At 43.5% G+C, this 17,945-nt stretch overlaps 1 protein-coding gene across 6 annotated transcripts in view; it reads right to left on the bottom strand.

Moving 5' to 3' along the window:
• ESCO1 (establishment of sister chromatid cohesion N-acetyltransferase 1) overlaps positions 1-15,233 on the bottom strand; it is a 77,796-nt gene extending 62,563 nt beyond the window's left edge. Inside the window, exons 1-2 of one of the 6 annotated variants that reach the window (XR_005234826.2) lie at positions 14,444-15,233; positions 1,439-1,568 (exon numbers count right to left, since the gene is read on the bottom strand). The gene's annotated coding sequence lies outside the window, so the exon portion shown is untranslated. The other 5 variants (XM_007974480.3, XM_007974478.3, XM_037982454.2 and 2 more) reach the window with 5 other exon arrangements.
• Positions 15,234-17,945: the final 2,712 nt, after the last annotated feature.

The following is a 17,945-nucleotide window of genomic DNA, read 5'->3' as shown; positions in this document are numbered from 1 at the left end:
ACAAAATCAACAGAAACCATTCAACAATTAGTAGAAACAGCCAGGCACAGTGGCTCATGCCTGTAATCCCAGAAGTTTGGGGGGGCCAAGGTGGGCAAGTCCCCTGAGGTCAGGAGTTCGAGAGCAGCCTAGCCAACATAGCGAAACCCTGTCTCTACAAATACACAAAACTTAGTGGCCGGGCACCTGTAATCCCAGCTACTCAGGAGGTTGAAGCAGGAGAATTGACTGAACCCAAGAGGTGGAGGTTGCAGTGAGCCGAAATCATGCCACTGTACTCCAGCCTGGGCAACAGAGTGAGACTCTGTCTCAAAAACAACAACAACAAAATCAACAGAAACAAACTACTAATAGTAAACAATATGGATGAACCTTGCAATCATTCTGAATGAAAAAGCTAGACACAAAAGAGTACATACTGTATGATTCCACTTTTCATGAAACTCTGTCTTATAAAGGCACTAATAAAAAAGAAAAACAAAATTCTAGGCCAGGCAGGGTGGCTCACACTGTAATCCCAGCACTTTGGGGGGCCGATGCAGGCAGATCACGTAAGGTCAGGGGCCTGAGACTAGCCTGGGCAACATGGTGAAACCCCATCTCTACTAAAAATACAAAAATTAGCCAGGCGTGGTAGCGAATGCCTGTAATCCCAGCTATTCAGGAGGCTGAGGCAGGGGAACCGCTTGAACCCAGGAGGCAGAGGTTATGGTGAGCCGAGATCATGCCACTGTACTCCAGGCTGGGCCACAGAACAAGACTCTGTCTAAAAAAAAAAAGAAAACAAAAGAAATTCTAGAGTAAGCAAACTAATCTACAGTGACAAAAAGCAGCTCAGTCATTGCCTGGGATCCAGAGTGGAGAGAGAGAGATTAACTTTTAGAGGTGACAGAAATGTTCTTTATCTTGACTGTAGTGGTGATTCCATGAATATTTAAATCTGTCAAAAACTACCAAATTGTAATTTTAAGAGAGTGCAGTTTATTATATATAAATTATGCTTTAATAAAGCTGTCCAACAAATAGAGATATAAATTATATGAACTTATGACTAAGAAACATTATTAAACCAAAAAAGCAAAGTGCAGAAGAGAGAATATAGCATGTCTCCCTTTATGTAAAGAGAGAAATGGGAGATGGTGGAAGGAAGAAAATATACAGAATCATATGCCTATTTATGCATAAAACATATCTGAAAGGAGACACCAACTAATAATAGTGATGATGTTTAAACAAGAGAATTACTAGACCAAGTGCCAGGAGTATGAGAAAAGCTTACTTTTCACTATATACCCACCGAAATGTTTTATCATGTAGACATACAACCTTGTTGAAAAATAAAAATGTAAGTTAAAATTCTCTGAAAATATAAAGTATATTTGGCACACTGATCAATCATCTTGGAAGATACTAAATCATAAAATTATATGCCACTTACCTTAAAGAAATAGTATATCACCTTTTTCTTCAAGTTGATTGATGGATGATGCTTCTAATGAATGGTACTTTTTATCACTTCCTGTATGTTTAATCTTTAAAAAAAAAAAAACTCTATAGCCAAAGGCAATCTATTGGAAAAAAAATAAGAATACAAAAATATCACTATTAATTGATACATTAAAACAACTTAGACGAAGCTAGACTAAAAAATGGCCGAGTCAGGTGCAGTGGCTCACCCCTGTAATTGCAGCACTTTGGGAGGTGGAGGTGGAAGGATCACTTGAGCCCAGGAGTTTGAGACCAGCCTGGGCAACATGATGAAACTCTGTCTCTTCAAAAAATACAAAAATTAGCCTGGTGTGGTGGCACATCTGTAGTCCCAGCTACTTCAGAGGCTGAGGTGGGAGTATCAGCTGAGCCCAAGGAGACAGAGGCTGGCAGTGAGCTGTGATCCAGTCTGGGTGACACAGTGAGATCCCCATCTCAACAACAACAACAACAACAAAAACCTGTGATGATTTTTCACTATTATATGCAAAACATTACACAACTGCTGTAATCGCAGCACTTTGGGAGGCTGAGGCGAGTGGATCACGAGGTCAGGACTTCAAGACCAGCCTGGCAAAGATGGTGAAACCCCGTCTCTACTAAAAAAAATACAAAAATTAGCTGGGTGTGGTGGCAGGTGCCTGTAATTCCAGCTACTCATGAGGCTGAGGCAGAGAACTGCTTGAACCCGGGAGGCGGAGGTTGCAGTGAGCCAAGATTGCGCCACTGCACTCCAACCTGGGCGACAGAGCCAGACTCCATCTCAGAAAAAAAAAAAAAAGAGAGAGAGAGACTATGTCTATGTTGCCCAGGCAAGTCTCAAACTCCTGTCCCCAAGTGATCATCCCATCTCAGCCTCCTGGGGAGCTGGGACCACAGGCGCATGCCACCTTACCGGACTAATTTTTTTATTTTTTGTAGAGATGGGGTCTCCCTGGGTTACCCAAGCTGGTCTCAAACCCCCCAGGCTCAAGCCATTCTCCCACCTTGGCCTCCCAAAATGCTAGGATTACAGGTGTTTGAGCCACTGAGCGCAGCCTAAAAGAATTTTTTTTTATTGATACATGATTGTACATATTTCTGCGGTATATGTGACATTTTGATGCAGACATACAACCATGTAATAATCAAATCACGGCAACTGGGATAATTCATCACCTCAAACACTTATTACTTGTATTAGGAACATTTCAAATCTCTTCTAGTTATTTTGAAATATGCAATAAATTATGCCACTGTACTCCAGGCTGAGCAACAGAGCAAGACTCTGTCTAAAAAAAAAAAGAAAACAAAAAAAATTCTACAGTCACCCTAGTGAGCTACCAAGCACTAGAACTTACTCCTTCTAACTGTATCTTTGTAACCATTAACCACCTTCTCTCCATCCTCTCCTCCCCACACCCTTCTTAAGCCTCTGGTAACCACTATGCTACTCTCTACCTCCATGGGATCAACTTTTTGTGGCTCCCACATACGAACGAGAATATGCAGTAAATCTTTCCATGCCTGGCTATTTCACTCAACATAATGTCTTCCAGTTTTATCCATGTTGCTGCAGACAACAAGATTTCATATTTTTATGGCTGAATAATATTCCATTCCATACCACATTTTCTTTATCCATTCATCTGCTGATTAACACTTACTTAGGTTGATTCCATGTCTTGCCTATTGTGACGAGTGCCGCAATGAACATGGGAATGCAGGTATCTCTTCCATATACTGATTTACTAAAATAATTATTTTCTTAATTTCCTTTTTTGATGGTTTATCACAGTATACACAAAACTAATTTTTGTACACTGATCTTGTGTCCTGTAACAATGTTAAATTTAATTAGTTCTAATAGGTTTTTTGTGTGAATTTCTTAGGATTTCCTACATGTAAGATCATGTCATCTGCAAAGAGAGAGAGTTTTACTGCTTCCTTTCCAAACTGGATGCCTTTTATTTCTTTTCCTTTTGCCAATCTACCTTGGCTAGAACCTCCAGTGGAAATCTCCTCCTTTCAACTGTTGAAAGAAGTGGCAAGAGCAGGTATCTTCATCTTATTCCTAAGTTTAGGGGGAAAGCGTTCAGTCTTGCATACCATTAAGTATGATGTTAGATGTGGATTTTTCACAGATGCCCTTCTACTTCTAGTTTGTTTAGCGGTTTTATCATGAAAGAATATTGGATTTTATCAGATTTTTTTTCTGCATCTATTGAGGTAATAATGTCCGTTTCCTTCCTTTATTCTATCAACATAGTGTGTCATACTGATTTCCATATGATGAACCAACTGTGCACTGCAAGGATAAATGCAACTTGGTCATTGTGTATTATCATTTTTATAAGTTGGTGGACTCAGTCTACAAATATTTAGTTGAGGATTTGTGTGGATATATTAATAAGAAACATTAATCTGTAGTTTTCTTGTGATGTCTTTGCCTAGCACTAAGGTCTTTTTAGTATTGTGATGTCTTTTTAGTACTAAGGTAATATCGGCCTCATAAAATGAACTAAGAGATCCTTCCTTTTCTATTTTCTGAAAAGTCTATGAAGGATTGGTGTTAATTCTTCTTTAAATGTTTGGTAGATTGCGTCAGTGAAGCCATCTGAGCGTGGGCTTTTCATTTTTGGAAGTATTTTTATTCAATCTCTTTGTTATAGGTCTATTCAGATTTTCTATTTCTTCTTGAGTCAGTTTATAGGAACTTGTCTATTTTATCTAGGTTATCGAAATTGTTAGCATACCACTGTTCATATTCCCTTTTAACCCTTTTTATTTTGGTAATATCTCTCATTCCTTATTTTAGTAATTTGAATCCTCTCTCATTAAAAACTTCTTTAAAAAAGATAAAAGTAGCCAGGTGTAGTGGCTCATGCCTATTATCCCAGCACTTTCGGAGGCCAAGGTGGGAGAATTGCCTGAGCCCAGGTGTTCAAGACCAACTTGGGCAACATAGCAAGACCCTATGTCTACAAAAAATAAATTAGCCAGGTGTGGTGGCACACACCTATGATCTCAGCTACTTGGGAGAAGGCAGAAGGATCACTTGAGGCCAGGAGTTCTACTCCAGCCTGGGCAACATAGCGAAACTTTAAAACAAAACAACAACAACAACAACAAAAAACACAAGGTGCCCCTGGGTCTGTTGACGCATGCCTATAGTCCCAGCTACTCAGGAGGCTCATGTGAGAGGATCACTTGACCCCAAAAGTTTGAGCCTAGATGTGATATGATCCTGCCTACAAACAGCCACTGCACTCCAGCCCGGGCAACACAGCAAGGATCCATCTCAAAAAAAAAAAAAGACCAGAATCAAACCAAGTATTTAATATATATGATCATTACAGCACTGTCGCCTTAAAGTAGTAGTACTGGGATAACTGAATATCACATGGGGGAAAAATGAAATTGGATCCCTAGGCTGCTCTGCCTAGGGAGTAGTCATTTTTTATTCCTTTCCTTTGTTAATGAACTTGCTTTTACTTTACTCTAAAAAAAAGAAAAGAAAAAGAAATTGTATCCCTACCTCATACAATACTAAAGTCTATGGCAAATGGACTGACTATAGACCTAAAATGTGAAAGGTGAAAATATTAACTTACAAAGGATTGGTATGCACAGATTATACAATTATGTATAAGGTATCCTACAAATTAATAAAACAGCCAACCATAGAGAAAAATGGGCCAGGTACGGTGGCTCCCGCCTGTAATACTAACACTTCAGGAGGCCTAGGCATGCAAATCTCTTGAGCACAGGAGTTTGAGACTAGCCTGGACAACATGGCGAAACCTTATCTCTACAAAACATACAAAAATTAGCCGGGTATAGTGGTGTTCACCTATAGTCCCATCTACTTGGGAGGCTGAGGTGGGAGGCTGCAGTGAGCCTTGATCACACCACTGCGCTCCAAGCTGGGCAACAGAGTGAGACTCCATGTCAAATAAATAAATAGGATACAGAGATTATTTAATTTTAGAAATGTTAATAATAGATAACATCAGTTGGGCGCGGTGGCTCACGCCTATAAGCCCAGCACTTTGGGAGGCCGCGGTGGGCAGGTCACCTGAGGTCAGGAGTCTGAGACCAGACTGGCCAACATGGTGAAACCACATCTCTACTAAAAATACAAAAATTAGCCAGGCGTGGTGCACATCTGTAATCCCAGCTACTCAGGAGGCTGAGGCAGGAGAATCATTTGAACCTGGGAAGTGGAGGCTACAGTGAGCCAAGATTGCACCACTGCACTCCAGCCTGGGCAAGACAGCAAGACTCCATCTCAAAAAAAAAGTTTTGAAAAAAGATAACATCAACAAGTCAAATAAAAACAATTACCCTATCACTTCAATGTAGCCACTTTCCCCCTCCAAGTCACTTCTTAAAATTAATCAGCCTTTTTCCTACACAACCCTAGGACCATTTTGCCCAACCTCATCTTGATGTTTTTTTCTTTTACTTTTTTCTTTACTTTGTTATTTATTTATTTATTGCCTTTAAATAGTCTCCTATTCAATTGTCTTGTATTTCAACATACTACTGGAAACTTCTAGCCATCTCAAGGTACAGTAATTCCATCAGATTTACTGCAGAATCAAGCCCAGTATACCTCTCAATCCCAACATAATTTACTGAAGGACTTTTTCCCCAAGCTGCTACGAAAGCCTCTTCAGTTCCATAAAACACTGGTGCAAATTCAGAAAGCCATTTTAATATCTAGGAAAGATTTCTCTTCTGGGACAAAGTAAAGTAAGTTCTCAGCAATACTTAGCTTGAAGATGGCACAAAGCAAAGACGGTAAAGCCTACCGAGAACATCAGACCTCTCACACCTAAGGCCTTCAATTTGCACAGATCCATTCCCACCAATCAAATGCAAGTCTGTCATAACAGTTGTTTTCCCTTACTACCTTCCTTCTAACTCTCCTTACACTGCTGATCTCTTCCTTTCTTAAATTTATCCACAAGTCCCACATGAATCCTTTTTCTTTCTTTTTTTCTTTTTTCTTTTTTTTTTTGAGACTGCTTCTCCCTCTGTTGCCTAGGATGAAGTACAGTGGTGTGATCTCAGCTCACTGCAACCTCTGCCTCTCAGGTTCAAGCGATTCTCTTGCCTCAGCCTCCTCAGTAGCTGGGACTACAGGCACGCGCCACCATGCCTGGCTAATTTTTGTATTTTTAGTACAGATAGGGTTTCACCATATTGGCCAGGCTGATCTCGAACTCCTTACCTTGTGATCCACCTGCCTCAGGCTCCCAAAGTGCTGGGAATACAGGCATGAGCCACCACACCCAGTTATGAACCCTTTTTCTATGAAAAGCAGCTTCCTACCTTCAATCTCTTCACAATACAAATTCTACTTCCTAGCCTTAATTGAAAATTCACTTTCGGTCAGGTGCAGTGGCTCACACCTGTAATTCCAGCACTTTGGGAGGTCGAGGTGGGCAGATCACGAGGTCAACAGATCGAGACCATCCTGGACAACGTGATGAAACCATTTGTAATAAAAAACCGAAAAAGTTAGCTGGGCGTGGGGGCGTGTGCCTATAGTCCCAGCTACTCAAGAGGCTGAGGCAAAAGAATCACTTGAACCCAAGAGGCAGAGGTTGCAGTGAGCCAAGATCTCATCACCGTACTCCAGCCTCGCAACAGAGCGAGACTCTGTCTCAAAGCAAAAAAAAAAAAAAAAAATGAAAAGAAAAAAAAAAATCACTCTTCAATTTATACGCTTTTCTCTAAAACTCTCCAGTAGTGGCTAAATGGTGCCCCCCCCCAAAAAAAGATACACCTGTGTCCTAATCCCTGAATTAGGGATTGTGAACCTATCTTATTGGGGGAAAAAAGGTCTTTGCAGACATAATTAAATTAAGGATATTGAGATGTGATCATCCTGGATTATCCAGGTAGGCCCTAAATCCAATAACAAATATCCTTGTAAGAGAGTGGCACAGATATCCCTGTAAGAGAAGGAGACAGACACAAGACAAGAGAAAATAATACAAAAATGGTGGCAGAGATTGGAGTAATGTGGTCGTAGGCCCAGGAATGCCAGGGCAACCACCAGAAGCTAGATAAGGCAAGGAACAAATGTAAGATAATAAATTTCTATTGTTTTAAGATATCAAGTTTCTGATAATTTATTACAGCAGACACAGGAAACTAATATCTCTCCTAAGCAGGCTATATCACATCAAGGGGCCTACAGTTTCCCCAGCACAAGCATTTTTCATCTTACACAAAATTCTTTACACGTCTCTTTTAAGGTTTATGCCATTGTTATTAAACTTTCTTTCTTCATTGTTGTATTCCTACTGATCACCAGAAACTCTTCAATCATAGTTTTCTTCTCCAATCACACTGTTACCACCATCATCAACTTCAAAGTTCACATGGATCACCACAGATCCTTAATCTCCTTAATAATTTACCAATTCTTAATGCATTTCAACTATACAACCTTTTAACCACATCAAAGGGACGACAGAAGTACTGACTGCAAATCTGAGTCTAGTGGCTTGTCAAATTCATAACTCCTTTCTGAAAAACCTGCCATGCCCACAGGCATCTCCTTTAAAAAAAAAATACCTTAGCCATTTCATAGTTACATTCTCAAAGTCCTGACCATGCTATGCTTCCCACAGCTAACTAGATCAAGGGTGGGTTTGTGACCCAAGAGGTGCCAATATCTAGTCACTATAAAGCAAAGTTTTCCAATATCACCACTATTAACATTTTGAACCACATAGAATCTTTGCTGGGGGGGTGCGGGGGCAGGGGGCTGTCCTGTGCATGGAGGAGCAGCAGCCTGTCTAGCAACAGCAGCAGCAGCCCTCACCTCCGTCCACTAGATGCCAGTAGCAACCCTTCCACTACTCCTCACAATCGAAATATCTCTAGACTGCAAAATGTCTCCCCAGAGGCAAAATCACCCTGGATTAAGACCTACTACTAAAACAGCAAATAACTAAGTTAGGAATTACAGGATACCTGCTGCTTGAGGGATTAAAAGAAGGCAAGCCTAACTGCTAGAGCTGTACTATTCTCAGCCACCCTCTGAGTCCCGAAATATATTCAGGTTTCTGTAAGACCTGGTGAATTGTTCAGCAAAGTCTAGTGTTTGGTGATTCCTGTTCTTTTCTTCCACAAGATCTAGCTCTGTAAAGTCTTCTCTTCTTTATTTCTACATATCCTCCCAATGAACTACTATTATTTAAGGTAACCCAAGTATTTCTCACATTCTAAAATACATAATAGATCACTTGAGGTCAGGAGTTTGAGACCAGCCTGGCCAACATGGCAAAACCCCATCTCTACTAAAAATACAAAAATTAGCCGGGCGTGGTGGCAGGCGCCTGTAGCCCCACCTATTCGGGAGGCTGAGGCAGGAGAATGGCTGAACCCAGGAGGCGAAGCTTGCAGTGAGCTGAGATCGCGCCACAGCACTCTAGCCTGGGCAAAAGAGCAAGACTCCCACACACACACACAAAAAAATAGGCCGGGCGCTGTGGCTCACTCCTGTAATCCCAGCACTTTCGGAGGCCAAGGCAGGTGGATCACGAGGTCAGGAGATCGAGATCATCCTGGCTAACACGGTGAAACCCAGTCTCTACCAAAAAATACAAAAAATTAGCCAGGCGTGGTGGCAGGTGCCTGTAGCCCCAGCTACTCAGGAGGCTGAGGCAGGCAAATGGCTGAACCCGGGAGGCGGAGCTTGCAGTGGGCCAAGATCGCGCCACTGCACTCCAGCCTGGGCGACAGACCGAGACTCCGTCTCAATAAATAAATAAAATACTACTTGTCACAAAGACTGTACTATTTATAGCAGATAAAAGAAAGTTAAATTTAATCCTCTCCAACAATGCCACAACAGGATTTCCTGGGCCAGGCATGGTGGCTCATTCCTGTAATCCCAGCACTTTGGGAGACCAAGGTGGGCTGATCACTTGAGCCCACGAATTTGAGACCAGCCTGGGCAACACAGTGAAATCCCATCTCTTCAAAGAAAAAAAAAAAAAAAGAAAGAAACCTTTCCTAATATAAAGCTACTTGGAGTCCTACACAATTTTTAAGAGTATAAGGGGATCCTAAGACCAAAAAGTTTGAGAAGCACTGCATTAAAGTAATACTTAATGCCTCCTTTTAATTTACCCTCTGAGTTTTTATCTGTGAGAATCTTATCTATGCTGCCATAAATGTTTAAAGTTCTTAGAAAAGCTCCTGATATATCACCAGTGCTTAAGTATTCATTGTAATATTAATAATTAGCTATAATATTACAGAGAAAATGTTTTTATGAAAAGATAGAAAATATTGGCCAGGCATGGTAGATCATGCCTGTAATCCCGGCACTTTGGGAGGCTGAGGCAGGGGGATCACCTGAGGTCAGGAGTTCAAGACTAGCTTGGCCAACATTGTAAAACCCCATCTCTACAAAAATATAAAAAAACCAGCTGGGCATGATGGCAGGTGCCTGTAATCCCAGCTACTCGGGAGACTGAGGCAGGAGAATTGCTTGAAGCCTGGAGGCAGAGGTTGCAGTGAGCTGATACAGCGCAGCCTGGGCGACAGAGCGAGACTCCTTCTCAAAAAAAAGTTTTTAAAAATTTACTTAGTTACTCCTGGTTTCGCTTAACTACTTGCCAACTCAATTTCCATCTTATCATTATCCCCTTCAGTTGCAATAACTACATTAATTCTAAACATTCAATTATTTACCTTAAAGCAGTAGTGCTCGAAATGTGATATGGGGACTCTCAGGATTCCTGAGATCAAAATCATATGACAGTAAAAGATTAAAAGTACAAAACAGACCAATGAATTCTAATGCAGAATGCAAAACACATGTAGACGGTTTCAGATTCTACATTGCAACTAACCTTTAAGAAATTACCACTTGTTAAGTTTTGTTGCAGGATCAGAGTATCACAACTATCTGAAAAAGTTAAATACCCATCCAACATACTGGTCATAAACTTCAACCAGAAACATATATAGCAACAGATTGATAGGAGAATTCAGCTGTCTTCTATCAGGCCAAACATTAAGGAGATTTACAAAAATGTAATACCATCACCATTCTTTCACTAAATTATTTTGGAATATAGTTTTTCATTAAAATGTTATTTATTAAATATATTAAGCTGGGTGTGCACACCTATAGTCCCACCTATTTGGGAGGCTGAGGCAAGAGGATCACTTCAGCCCAAGAGCTCAAGGCCAGCCTAAGCAACACAGTGAGCCCGTTACTTAAAAAAAAAAAAAGCAATTAAAATTAAAATGTTATTTATATTAAGCTGTAGTTTAATTATTTCATATGAATATATACGAAATTAATTCCTAACACAGTAACTATCAATAGATATAAACTCATATAAGCAAAAGCTACTTGGAGTCCTATAATTTTTAAGTGTTAAGGGGATCCTAAGACCAAAATGTTTGAGAATCACTACATTAAAGTAGTATTTATTACCTCCTTTTAATTTACCCTCTGAGTTTTTGTGTAAATCTTACATATGCTGCCATAAATGTTTAAAGGAAGCTGAAGAGAGCATAGGATATAAGTCTTCCTTTAAGCATTGTAACGCAATCAAGCATAAGATGTATATGCCCCTTCCCCTGAGGAAAAGACAAGACATGATGGCTGAGTTAACAGAATGCTCTTATTTGCCAAAAGTAACTACAGTGTTTTTTTTTTTTCCTGAGACGGAGTCTTGCTCTGTCACTCAGGCTGGAGTGCAGTGGCGCAATCTTGGCTCACTGCAAGCTTCACTTCCCGGGTTCAAATAATTCTCCTACCTTGGCCTCCCTAGTAGCTGGGATTACAAGCCCCTGACACCACGCCCTTCTAATTTTTGTATTTTTAGTAGAGGTGGGGTTTCACCATGTCAGTCAGGCTGGTCTTGAACTCCTGACCTTGTGATCCACCCGCCTTGGCCTCCCAAAGTGCTAGGATTACAGGCATGAGCCACCGCACCCGGCCAAGTAACTACAGTATTATAATAACAGCTATAATACAGAACTTACACAGAAAAAACAGAACCAAAGAATTTCCATTGAATGATCCACAGAAAAATATAAAAGTTAGAGTTACAAAAGGGGTAATATAGTCCTTAAGTTAATTATCTACAGTAACAATTTTACTGGAGTTGGTTTCTAGTACCTAAATTTTAATCACCTTCAATAGAAGGTATTCCAAGAACTCTATGTGGAACAAAAATCTGCCAATAAAAGTCATGAAAAAGTAAGCCGGGGAGGTGGCTCACGCCTGTAATCCCAGCACTTTGGGAGGCCAAGGCGGGTGGATCACAAGGTTAGGAGATCGAGACCATCCTGGCTAACACGGTGAAACCCCGTCTCTACTAAAAAATACAAAAAATTAGCCAGGCGTGGTGGCGGGCGCCTGTAGTCCCAGCTACTCGGGAGGCTGAGGCAGGAGAATGGTGTGAACCCGGGAGGCAGAGCTTGCAGTGAGCCGAGATCGCACCACTGCACTCCAGCCTGGGTAACAGAGTGAGACTCCATCTCAAAAAAAAAAAAAAGTCATGAAAAAGTATTTAACTATTACAAAAACAATCCATTATTCTGAACTGTGCAGCGCTGGTCACCTTCATTAACAGAATAAATACAATCAGCTCTGCATAATAAATTACCAAGTTAAAAAGGACTATTTGGCAAAAGAAGTTAATGGCATTCATTAATTAGGGTACTTTTTTAGTTATTCTGTGAAGCACAATTCATCAATTTAAATGCCAGCACCTTGTATGGGACGGACATTTAAAAAATTACTTGGCCAGGCATGGTGGCTCACGCCTGTAATCCCAGAACTTTGGGAGGCCGAGGCAGGCGGATCACCTGAGGTCAGGAATTCGAGACCAGCCTGGCCAACACGGTGAAACCCTAGCTCTACTAAAAATAAAAAAATTAGCCGGGCGTGGTGGCACCTGTCTGTAATCCCAGCTACTCGGGAGGCTGAGGCAGGAGAATCGCTTGAACACAGGAGGCACAGATTGCAGTGAGCCGAGATCTCACCACTGCCGTCCAGCCCAGGCGACAGAGTGAGACTCCATCTCAAAAAAAAAAAAAAACTGCTTGTTCACTACAGGATTATAATATTGAGAAAGGTGAAACAACAGCATATTTTCCACAGTTAGTAATGATAAAAGAGTTCTAGCTCATAAGCCAGGATAAATTTTGGAATTGTGCTTCCAAAGTCACACATCTGACCCAACAGTCATATTCCGCATTCTGCCTAAAAGGGAAAAAGTGGCTCTATTACAGTCCTAGTTTCCTCATTTCCTCACATGCTCTACGCTTCAATTTGCGGCTTCCAAATTAAGCACTTTTTAAAGCACTTCTCATCCTACTCCCATGTCTAATTCCATTGATTAGATTTTTTGCTTTTCAATTAAAAAAAAAACACACACACACCAGGCACAGTGGCTCAGGCCTGTAATCCCAGCACTTTTGGAGGCCCAGGTGATCACTTGAGCCCAGGAGTTCGAGACCAGTCTGGGCAACATGGCGAAACTCCGTCTCTACAGAAAACTTAGCCTAACATGGTGGCGCACGCCTGTAGTCCCAGCCACTCCGGGAGGCGGAGGTATGAGGATTGCCTGAAGCCGGGGAGGTAGGTCAAGGCTGCAGTGAGCCGTGATTACACCACTGCAATCCAGCCTGGGCGACAGAGCGAGACCCCGTCTCAAAATAAAATAATAACTTAAAACTTTATTAGTGTTGGTGTCCTTTGTAAAGCAGAAACTAACGACTAGATCGGAAGACAAAATGAATATAGCATAGTTCACCGCAACCTGGATGTTTTCAACTGAAATCCAAGTTTTATCCAGTTTTTTTAAAAAAATGTTGGTGGTGGGACTAACCACACCTTATGCCACCAAGTAGCGCTTTTGTTTCCTGCGAAGGTTATTTATTGAGATATCATTTTGTAATAATATTTAGATACTGTGTGCTGCGATTCCTGTTTAAAGGAATCTCACTGCAGCTAAGACTACAGAAAACATGGTTCATAGCACTTCCCAAATCGCAAAGCTTGAGCTCCTTCTTCCTCTCTCCCCGGTCCCTGCTGCTTCCCCATCGACCCGGGAAATAAAGTACACGCCGGATCTCCGGACGCATCATTGAGAGGCGGAGGGAGAGGAGGTAGTCTTACAAGTGTTGGACTTGCTATCCCATTCTGCCTGTGCAAAATAAACCCCCGTATTAAAATAATCTTGAACCGTAATAAAAATCGAGGACCCAATTTCTCTTTGGCTCTCCTCTCTCCATCGCTATCAACTTCACTGCGGCCCTCAATGCACTCATTTCTACTCCAGAGCCGCCCTACCTGTGCCGAGACCCCCATCTCCAGCCCAAGTTACTCTATGACCTTGGGCCCGCTCCCCTTCCAAGCGAAAGACTGTAAAACCAGGACCCCACATCGCACCCCGCACACTGCAGAGGCCTCCAGGCTCAGGCCGGGTCAGCGAGTTGCGGCGGGGGAGAGCGAGCGACTGGCTCGGGGGAAGCGCTGGGAAGAGAAGACGCTGGGGGCGGAGACGGGGCTCGGGGCTACCTGCGGGACCAGCGCCGGCGCCACCCCGGTGCTAGCAATGGCTGCACGCCACCTCGGGGCTCCCGGAGCCCTCGCGGCCGTGCTAGGAACTCCGACCCTGCCCCGTCCGCAGTCACGACCCTTATGAACTCCGACCGCTCAGCAAGCAGCGGCAGGTGGTGCTCGGCCGCGCGAGCAGGTTAGCTGCCTACCTCAGGCGACGGCGTCTCGGAGCCCAGAGCCTCCCGCCTCCCTCTCAGGGGCGCGAAGAGCTGGGACCGAAGCAGTAGGAAGCGGCGTGCGAGGCAACACGCCACCGAGGGTGGAACAGGAAGAGGGAGAACCGTCCGCTCCCTGGAGAGGCTAGCAAAAGGGTGGTGAGGACGCAGGCGGCGGGGACCGTCAGGGACGCTCGCGTACCTTCCTTTCGCCTGGCGGAGGGTCAGACCAGAGCCAGCGGATCGCCTCACATCCGGGTATCAGGAGACACTCAGCTGCTACTGCTGCGGCCGCCGCCTCCCCCGCGGCGCAAACACCAAACTTCCGGCGACGACGGCGACGCCTCGCTCGTCAGATGGGAGTTACCTGTGACTGTCTTGGGTGCGCTTGCGCAACGCTCCTCTTCAGCCCTAACCGGCTCAGCTGACGTGCCCAGAAGACGAAGATGGCCGCCACGCTCGCTGCGTGTCACGCAGTTTTTCACCCCGGCCCGGACGGCTGGGCGTCGGGGAAAGGCGAGCTAGTGTCCATCCTCAGCGCAGGCGCGGTGGGAGGCCTCGCGCGCGCGCCTCCGCGGGTGGTCGCCTGGCGGGGAAGTGGCGGCGCCCCCTAGCGGCGGCCGCTTGTCCTTCCTGGGGTCATCGCTTTGAGCTAAAAACCACCGAGGCCCCCTGCGGTCGTGGTTTACCTTGGAAATTTGTCGCAACTGGTTGCTATGCAGGTTTTGGCTGCTTCTGTCTGCGACGTACAAGTGCCTTTGGTCTTCCATATGAGCCAATGTAAAGAAGGAGGGTGGGGCCGGGCGCGGTGGTTCACGCCTGTAATCCTAGCACTTTGGGAGGCGGGTGGATCATTTGAGGTCAGGAGTTCGAGACCAGCCCGACCAACATAGTGAAACCCCGTCTCTACTAGAAATACAAAAATTAGCCGGGCGGTAGTGGCGTGCGCCTGTAATCCCAGCTACTCGGGAGGCTGAGGCGGGAGATTCCTTGAGCCTGGGAGGCGGAGGTTGCGGGCGAGCTGAGATTGGGCCACTGCACTCTAGTTTGGGCGAGTGAGATCCTGTCTCAAAAAAAAAAAGGAGGGTGCAGTCCCTGCACTGCCCTCCAGCGTCTCCAAAAAAAATGCAGGGCTTCATCCTCTGCTTGCACACTTTCCTCCTGTGTATCAGAGTGCAAGAGCCATCAGAAATTGTAGAATATTCCACTAGATTTAGTCAGACTGAGTGTACAGACAAAGCTTTGGCTCGCTCCTGGAGGCCTCTAGAGATAGAATCCAAGATTCTATCACTAGGATTCATGGTCCCCACACTTTTTTTTTTTTTTTTTTTGAAACGGGAAGGATCTTGCTGTGTAGCCCTGGCTGGTATGCAATGGCACAATCACAGCTCACTGCAGCCTCAACTTGGCCTCAAGCAATCCCACCTGCCTCAGCCTCCCTGAGAACTGCATGTATGAAGCCCACGACACCATGCCAGGCTAATTTTTTTATATTTTGTAGAGATAAGGTCTCACTGTGTTGCCCAGGCTGTTCTCGAACTCTTGGCCTCAAGTGATCCTCTCTTCTCTCCTTGGCTTCCCAAAGCGCTGGGACTACAGGCCTAAGCCACTGCGCCAGCTACCAGACTGCTTTTGGACGTATGTTCTGTGCTACCCTTTACTTATTTGCGGAACTGTGAGGCTAGATCGGTACTTGTGCATTTCAGAATGGGAAGAGGTGATCATAAGTGGGTTTTCCCCTTCCTGCCCTCCTTCTTTCAAGGCAAGTACAACCAAAGTGTGCTCTAAGTTTGTCAAACCTGATGTTTTTCTGACAATTCATTTTCCATGAAATTTTAGCAAGCTGCCTGTCAATTTGCTCAGGGAGATTTTATGGCTTAAAAACAAAAACGAGGCCGGGTGCAGTGGCTCACGGCTGTAATCCAGCGCTTTGGGAGATATTGATGGGTGAGGCCATTCTTTACATTACCATAGGTTGTGTTACTTGGCAAAGACCTGCCCACTGCTTCCACCTTCACCTCCAGTTCCTGATACATACTTTAATGGCATACGCCAAACAGCTCAAATTGGCGGGGGAAAAAAAAAACCGGAGTAAACTACTGGTCTGGTTAAAAGCTGGTTATTCATCAGGAGACCTGACCTATGTTTCCCTTCATCTCTGATTGGCAGACAACTGGTTGGACTTCTTTTGGTTGGATAAAATACTTTGTTTTAGTAATTCAAATTCTGGCATACAAAGAAACCATATTTACGAGAGTCAATTCTCACAAAATAGGCCTGTGCTTCTGAGTAGTCTATTCCACTCTATGTGCTATATTGGCCTCAATCAGGAGCATAGGAATTCGTGCAAATATCAGACCATATGAAATCATAGCCCTTCGGCCAGGACCTAGGCCATAGCAGCTTGGTGCTCTGCTGACCCTGGTGTCGGATCCCAGCAGGTGGCCTTAAAAAAACAAGAAAAGAAAGAAATCATAGGTAACTTATTTTCAGTATGTAATTCATGCCTGCAATTTATGCTATGTTTTCTTTTCTTTTCTTTTCTTTTTTTTTTTTTGAGACAGAGTCTTGCTCTGTCACGCAGGTAGGAGTGAAGTGGCGTGATCTCAGCTCACTGCAACCTCCGTCTCCCTGGTTCAAGTGATTCTGCCTCAGCCTCCAGAGTAGCTGGGATTATAGGTGCCCTCCATGATGCTCAGCTAATTTTTTTGTATTTTTAGTAGAGACAGGGTCCTACCATGTTGGTCAGGCTGATCTGGAACTCCTGACCTCAGGTGATCCACCCTCCTCGGCCTCCCAAAGTGCTGGGATAACAGGCATGAGCCACCATGCTGGCCTTATTTTCTTTTCTAAAACTGTATATAATCAGTTTCTGTGAAAAGAATAAATAGTTTGCATTCACGGGAAAAAAAATAAACTTTCTTGAGCATTATTCTTTATCATTTTGAAGGATATTTTTCACTTCTGATTCATGAATACCAGTAGTCTCAATTTGTAGTGTAATTGATTAAATCTTACTCTGAACTATGTTTGCTTTTCCTTCTATCGGTAGTTTTCTTTTAGAGCATTCTATCTATGAGCTTTGGAATTTGGTTCATTTAATTTGGTTGTCTACTAAGAGACAATAATAATCTGATTAAATAATAATCCATTATTATTTAAATATCTTTGAGATTACAGTCTCTTTCAGGAAAGAGTAAAGAATTAAAGTTGGCCGGGCAGGTGGCTCATGCCTGTAATCCCAGCACTTTGGGAGGCCAAGGCCGCCAGATCACCTGAGGTCAGGAGTTCGAGATAAGCGTGACCAACATCATGAAACCCCGTCTCTACTAAAAATGCAAAAATTAGCCAGGCGTTGCAGGACCTGCCTGTAATCCCAGCTACTCAGGAGGCTGAGGCAGGAGAATTGCTTGAACCCGGGAGGCAGAGGTTGCAGTGAGCCGAGATTGTGCCACTTGCACTCCAGCTTGGGCAAAGACTTCATCTCAAAAAAAAAAAACTAAAGTTTTTTGAGGAAGAGTGGGAGGAGGGAGAGGAGCAAAAAAGATAACTGTTGGGTACTGGGTTTAATACCTGGGTGATGAAATAATATGTACCACAAACCCCCATGACACGTGTTTACCTGTGTAACAAACCTTCACATGACCCTCAAACCTAAAATAAAAGTTAAAACATTTGTAAAAAAAGAAAAAGAAAAATATAAC

The sequence above is a fragment of the Chlorocebus sabaeus genome, chromosome 18 (assembly GCF_047675955.1).
Source record: "Chlorocebus sabaeus isolate Y175 chromosome 18, mChlSab1.0.hap1, whole genome shotgun sequence".
Classification (NCBI taxonomy): domain Eukaryota; kingdom Metazoa; phylum Chordata; class Mammalia; order Primates; family Cercopithecidae; genus Chlorocebus; species Chlorocebus sabaeus.
The sequence above is the reverse complement of the archived record's forward strand: the minus strand, read 5'-3'. Positions and strand labels throughout refer to the sequence as shown.